The sequence below is a fragment of the Anastrepha obliqua genome, chromosome 6 (assembly GCF_027943255.1).
Source record: "Anastrepha obliqua isolate idAnaObli1 chromosome 6, idAnaObli1_1.0, whole genome shotgun sequence".
In the NCBI taxonomy this organism is placed as follows: Eukaryota; Metazoa; Arthropoda; class Insecta; order Diptera; family Tephritidae; genus Anastrepha; species Anastrepha obliqua.
This window is the reverse complement of record NC_072897.1, coordinates 16,452,127-16,459,626: the sequence shown is the minus strand read 5'-3', so window position 1 is coordinate 16,459,626 and position 7,500 is coordinate 16,452,127. Positions and strand designations below refer to the sequence as shown.

The 7,500-nt window shown below is 41.1% G+C and overlaps 1 non-coding gene and 2 pseudogenes across 1 annotated transcript in view; all 3 read right to left on the bottom strand.

The window, feature by feature from the left end:
• Positions 1-5,920, bottom strand: part of LOC129251084 (large subunit ribosomal RNA) — a 9,737-nt pseudogene extending 3,817 nt beyond the window's left edge.
• Positions 5,921-6,362: 442 nt separating this feature from the next.
• On the bottom strand, positions 6,363-6,543 carry LOC129251063 (5.8S ribosomal RNA; annotated as a pseudogene).
• Positions 6,544-7,133: 590 nt separating this feature from the next.
• Positions 7,134-7,500, bottom strand: part of LOC129251068 (small subunit ribosomal RNA) — a 1,991-nt gene continuing 1,624 nt past the window's right edge. The window contains exon 1 of the ribosomal RNA XR_008582901.1: positions 7,134-7,500. This exon is cut by the window's right edge and continues 1,624 nt beyond it. This is a non-coding gene — a ribosomal RNA (small subunit ribosomal RNA).

Sequence of the window (7,500 nt, the reverse complement as noted above, 5' to 3'; positions counted from 1 at the left end):
TTCCTTCATTCCTACTCTGAATTGAGCCTTGAGCTGTGGCAAATTCTCCGAATTGGTCCGCCTGCCACGTTGAAACAACCGCCTCAAGCGCCGGACAGACCTCCTCTTTGAATTCAACTCGCTAGTCCACCACTTAACACCTTTAAGTCTGGCAACCCTAGCTTTTTTGAACATCGTGTCATTAACCCCCCAGACACATTCTGATAAACGAGCAATTTGCTCGTCGACCCCGAAATTTTCAAACACGTTAAGCGGTATACCCAATACCGCTTCTCTAACGGTCTGACCGTATCTATTCCAGTCGGCGCATGTGGTACGCCATCGTCTCAATGGACTCACACTTTCCGACTGTGGGGTACGAGGAGTAACCATGATTTGAATTAAATTATGGTCACTAATTCCCCAACCACCCTTGACACTCCAACTACATTCAAACTTGCTCGCGGCTGCTTCATTCATGAGCGTCACGTCAATGTCGCTCACTCCTCTAGGCCCATCAAACGTATACCATTCACTCGGTTCGTTTGCAATGAGGAGGCTATTTGCCACCACCCAATCGCTCATGGCCTCACCACGACTGTGGCTCCGATATCCAGCAGTGTGCCTGGATGTTTTGCTGAACCACATCGGGGAGGTGGCATTGGCATCGAGACACATGATGACAGGGTTGCTACTTTCACGTAGTAGCACCGCCTCTATGTATCTCAAGTATGGTTCTAGAGGTTCATTGAACTTGCAGTATAGGCTGGCGACATATACTTTGCCGAAATCGCCCTCAACACACACACATACTCCCCACTGTGATGAGTCAACCACTACGCAAGAGTAGCTTGGCTCACACACAGCTACTGCGGCATTGACTCCAAGGTCCGTAAAGACCCTGAAGCCACCAGGAAGACCTCTCACCACCCCATTGGTGGAGTATGGTTCCTGGAGCAAAGCAATGCCGCAGCCCCCCTCCGACATACACGCCCCCAATTCACACATCACGGCATAAGACCCCTGACAGTTCAGTTGATATAGCTCAACCATCAATGTCTAGCATTCGCACGGGCAACAATGGCACAGTACACCGGGCAGACAGTGGACATCATCAGATGTCCGGCTGGCTTGCCCTTAAATGCACAGTTGCGACAATGCGGGGCATTGCCACAACCTGCACTCCTGTGTCCTTCCTGCCCGCACCTACGGCAGACATCCTTCTTGGCTCTGCATTCTGCCACCCTGTGATCAAATCCCATGCATCGGAAGCAGCCGGGCGTCAGTTGGTCCGGCCGTACCCGGAAGGAAAACCACTTTACGTAGCAGCGACCTGCTTCCAGGAGGGCGGACATTAGCATGTCCGTGCCCTCAAGGACCACATTCGTCACTCCATCAGGGCTGACCTTCCAAGGACGGCTGATCATCCTCACGTCCTTCTCAAGGCACCCAGGGCTGAACTCCTTGAGGTTCAAACGGAACAACTCTCCCATGAACTCGTCAGGGGAGATCTCCGTGTGGACCCCCTGGACCACAACCCTAGGCCCCAGCTTCCGACGTATGCTCACATCGAGCCCCACCTCGGAAAACTTGGCATTTTTTACCAAGTTATCCCTCTCAGCAACTGATGGGGTGCGAATAATCGCACCTCCATCCTTCAACGGGCGCACCTCGTGCACCCTTACCCCCATAGAAGGCCCTACCTCTTTTACTACTTTTTTGATCACCTCTTTGGACGTAGTGGGGGTCTTACCCCTTACTACGACCGACCAGGTCTCAACTGGCTTGGGCACCGGCAACGCAGGCAACACAGGCGCAGGCGCCTGAGGTGCCGGCATCAGCGCTGCACCAGCCAGCGAAGCTCCAGCCGTCCTCCGAGGTGCTTCCTCCCTACTTGTTTTTGTGGCTTCCAACCGCCCACGAAGATGGGCGATCTCCGCCACCATCTCCACAAAAAGCGCCTCGAACTCCAAGGAGTATCCCAGGAGGTCCTTCGCTGCGTTCTTTGGGGCGCCGTCCATGTCTATGACGGCTCCACTAAAGGCCGTCACAATGGACTTGAAACGCCCCATAAATTGCCCCCCAACTTTTTCACCGAACGCTCCCGAATTCTCCTGGGAAGCACCCAAATTTCTGCGGATTTTCTCCATCCGCTGTCCGGCTGGACCCAATTTGGCCCCTGCCTTCCGCACCTTTTTCTCCCCCTTTTTTTCCCCCTCGGAAACGCCCTCGCTTCCGCTTACCCCCAACTTACCCATTACGGGTGCTTTCGCCGTCACCTTTTCTGTTGTGACCGCTGCTCCTCCAGCGGTTTTCTTCTTCATGCGGGGGGGTGATCTCAGGAGGACCTCTTCCTCCCCCGACGTTGACTCATCCATCGCTGATGACGCCAATCTCGAACTGCCCTGGAGAGGGGTGCTCGCCCTCTTCATTCCTACGCCTAATTTGGGCATAGCCCTCTGCCACCACTGTAAATCGCGTCACGCAATTAAAACGCACAACAATTATAGTGGCACCCGCACGCAATTATAGTGGCACCCACTAACGGGAGAGTCCACCGACAATTCCACACACAGTTTATCACACACTTATACAGTTACGCCGTATATAGTGTTTCTCGCTACCCGCACAACGATTTTAGTTTTCCCACAGGTGCGCGCAATTATAGCGTCTCTCACTAAAATTCCGGGAAAACACAGCGGTATTTTCCCGTACTCACACAACGGCACTTACTAAGCACAATGCACAGTTCGTGCACTGCTTCACCGCAGCGTTACTCAATTAGCGCTAATCACTCGCGGATATAGCACAAAAGAGAATTCGCAAAAATTTATAGCGTTCCTCGCTACCCGCACAACAATAAAAGTTTTCCAGCACGTGTTACACCGACACAGGTGCGCGCAATTATAGCGGCGCCCACTTGACGGGACAATTACACGCACAATAGTTTTTCGCTTAATAGCTACCAGTCAGGTACGCGCAATTTAAGTGTCTCTCAGTAACGGCGAAAAACCCACCGACGGTCGCACGACAGCCGAACAGTTTCCTGCACACACACACGCGCCGATTTGTACACAATGTACGTCACTTGCCGACGGTAAAATGTAGTATTTTCTAGGGAAAAACAATCGCTCAAGAATATTTTTATAATTCGAAAAGTAAAACATCCGCTCACGCGTCCGTTCGCTTCAACGTTCACAATCAGAATGAGTAGATAGGGACAGTAGGAATCTCGTTAATCCATTCATGCGCGTCACTAATTAGATGACGAGGCATTTGGCTACCTTAAGAGAGTCATAGTTACTCCCGCCGTTTACCCGCGCTTACTTGAATTTCTTCACTTTGACATTCAGAGCACTGGGCAGAAATCACATTGTGTCAACACCCGTTAGGGCCATCACAATGCTTTGTTTTAATTAGACAGTCGGATTCCCCAAGTCCGTGCCAGTTCTGAATTGATTGTTAATTGATAATCGTTATAATTTAAAAGGAATATATATCGAATGATATAATTCCTTAAAAATTTTAGCAAGAAAGTTCCACAATTGGCTACGTAACTACTATCCGGGGAACAAGAATCGTAATTCTCTATTTACCCAGAACGAGTACATAAACCATGGTATTGCTTCCCAATCAAGCCCGACTATCTCAATCTTCAGAGCCAATCCTTATCCCGAAGTTACGGATCTAATTTGCCGACTTCCCTTACCTACATTATTCTATCGACTAGAGACTCTTCACCTTGGAGACCAGCTGCGGATATTGGTACGGCCTGTTGAGAAGTTTGCGTGACCCCACCATAAATTTTCAAGGTCCGAGGAGAAAATATCGACACAACAGTAAATGTCATGCTCTTCTAGTCCATCTACCATATCTCTCTTCGAAAGACTTCCATGGTAGTACGACTATAAAACAGAAAAGAAAACTCTTCCGATATCTCTCGACGGCTTCTTTATGGTCGTTCCTGTTGCCAGGATGAGCACAAGGCCCATTTTTAATAACAAACGGATACTCAACAGGTTACGGAATTGGAACCGTATTCCCTTTCGTTCAAAATAATTCAAGTATTTTAATTATTTTTAAATATATTTTTATTAATATTTTTTTTTTATTAAAAACTTGAAAATTTTCGGCTTTCGCCTTGAACTTAGGACCGACTAACTCGTGATCAACCACTGTTCACACGAAACCCTTCTCCACTTCAGTCCTCCAAGGTCTCATTCGATTATTTGCTACTACCACCAAGATCTGTACCAATAGCGGCTCCATGCAGGCTTACGCCAAACACTTCTAAGCACACTATTGTACCCTCCTACTCACTAAAGTTTCAAAATTTATAAATCAATCGAAATTGTTTTATAAATCATCTACTTTAGCGGTAATGTATAGGTATACAACTTAAGCGCCATCCATTTTAAGGGCTAGTTGCTTCGGCAGGTGAGTTGTTACACACTCCTTAGCGGATTACGACTTCCATGTCCACCGTCCTGCTGTTTTAAGCAACCAACGCCTTTCATGGTATCTGCATGAGTTGTTAATTTAGGCACCGTAACATTACGTTTGGTTCATCCCACAGCGCCAGTTCTGCTTACCAAAAGTGGCCCACTGGGCACATTATATCATAACCTCAACCTTCATATCAAGAAAGGTGAGGTTCTTACCCATTTAAAGTTTGAGAATAGGTTAAAATCGTTTCGACCCTAAGGCCTCTAATCATTCGCTTTACCAGATAAGATTATTTTATATAATTTTTAAATGCACCAGCTATCCTGAGGGAAACTTCGGAGGGAACCAGCTACTAGATGGTTCGATTGGTCTTTCGCCCCTATACTCAATTCTGACAATCGATTTGCACGTCAGAACTGTTTCGGTCTTCCATCAGGGTTTCCCCTGACTTCAACCTGATCAAGTATAGTTCACCATCTTTCGGGTCACAGCATATATGCTCAAGGTACGCTCCAGTTAGAGGTATAAATAATAATAAATTATCATTATACATAACTATATGGAACGCCCCGGGATTGAATTAATTGACTATTTATTAAAAAATAGACTAAAAATTAATCCCATTATATTTAAGTTAAGTTAATTATGCCATTAAGTTTAATATAACTCAATGACTTGCACATATGTTAGACTCCTTGGTCCGTGTTTCAAGACGGGTCCCGAAGGTATCCTGAATCTTTCGCATTGTTAATCATATAAATGCATACAAATAAATATTAATATCATAGATATTAAATTTTTTGTAAAATTCAAAAAATGAATTTTAGCATTATATATAATAAAATCTATCAACACTTTATCAAATCATTAGTATTTATTTTATGTTAATATGCTTAAAAAGCAAATTAATTTAAATAAACTTAATATCACCAATGATCTTTTGATAAATACTTTATTATGTTAATAGATTACAATGTCCTTATATGAAAAAAATGCACATTATTTTTTTAATTATTTAATGATGAATTTTTCATAATGGATATTCAGGTTCATCGGGCTTAACCTCTAAGCAGTTTCACGTACTATTTAACTCTCTATTCAGAGTTCTTTTCAACTTTCCCTCACGGTACTTGTTTACTATCGGTCTCATGGTTATATTTAGTTTTAGATGGAGTTTACCACCCACTTAGTGCTGCACTATCAAGCAACACGACTCTTTGGAAATATCTTTCTAGTAATCATTAACGTTATACGGGCCTGGCACCCTCTATGGGTAAATGGCCTCATTTAAGAAGGACTTAAATCGTTAATTTCTCATACTAGATATTAAGATATTCCATACACTGCATCTCACATTTGACATATAGACAAAGTGACTTAGTGCTGAACTATTTTCTTTTCGCTCGCCGCTACTAAGAAAATCCTTGTTAGTTTCTTTTCCTCCCCTCATTAATATGCTTAAATTCAGGGGGTAATCCCATATGAGTTGAGGTTGTTTTAATATTCTTTTTTTATCTTCTCACAATTTAATAAAAAAATTATATCATCTTTTCATCTCTATTTTTCTTTTCTCCTTTTATATATTGTAAATATATAAAAATAATAATAATGTAAAATGAGGCAATCCTAGAATAAAAAATTTAATTTTTATGCTAGACATTCCTCCTTTTAATTACATATATAAATTATTATTTTATATATATATATAAATAATATGAAAATTTTTTGTAAAGAATACTTAGATTCAATATTTTCATCATTTCATTTTATTTGAGAGGATTTTTTTTTTAAAGAATATATAATAAATAAAATTCATTATATATCTTTATTTTTTTTGCTATTAATATTATGAATTATTTAAAATCCAATAATATACACATTTGCTTAAATTCAATTATTTTTATAAAAGAATAAGCAACTTATTTAGCATAGTCTTACAACCCTCAACCATATGTAGTCCAAGCAGTACTTTAAAATTGAATTTAATGTACATAACAGCATGGACTGCGATATGCGTTCAAAATGTCGATGTTCATGTGTCCTGCAGTTCACACGATGACGCACAGTTTGCTGCGTTCTTCATCGACCCATGAGCCAAGTGATCCACCGCTTAGAGTATTTTTTTATTTATTTTTATTTATAACAAATGTCAATTTTTTTTTGCATATATTAATTGAAAGAGTAAAATTAAATAATATTAATAATATATAAATTGATTTTCTTTCAATAATATATATCAAATATATTTAACTCTAAACATTTTTATTAAGTTGCGAATGTCTTAGTTCAACAATAATACAGTGGTGGTATTTATTATGATTCAATTATTTTGTATTTTTTTAATCATTTTATGTATATATAATAATATAATAAATATATACCACTTTTGTTATTGTGAACAAATTAACTTATCATTCAATCAAATGAATAATAAGTACAACTTTTTATTTTCATGTTTAAAGGTTTTTAAAAGAAAAAAATAAGAAAAAACATTACAAAATGTACCATCATATATTATATTTAATATGATATAATTGATGGATCACAAATTGAATGAAAAAGAATAAAAAGAATTATGGATTCAAAATAATTATATAAATTTTTTTTTTTTTTCTTTTTTTTTTTTTTTTTTTTTTCTTTTTGTTCGTTTGTTTGCTTGTCTGTTTGTTTGTTTGTTTGTTTGTTTTTCTTACGGATATGGAACACAATAATGATCCTTCCGCAGGTTCACCTACGGAAACCTTGTTACGACTTTTACTTCCTCTAAATAATCAAGTTCGGTCAACTTTTGCGAAACAACCGTGACACACGAGGCGTCACAGTGATCACGTCCGGAGACCTCACTAAATAATTCAATCGGTAGTAGCGACGGGCGGTATGTACAAAGGGCAGGGACTTAATCAATGCGAGTTAATAACTCGCACTTACTGGGAATTCCAAGTTCATGTGAACAGTTTCAGTTCACAATCCCAAGCATGAAAGTGGTTCAGCGGTTTACCCGGACCTCTCGGTCTAGGAAATACACGTTGATACTTTCATTGTAGCGCGCGTGCAGCCCAGGACATCTAAGGGCAT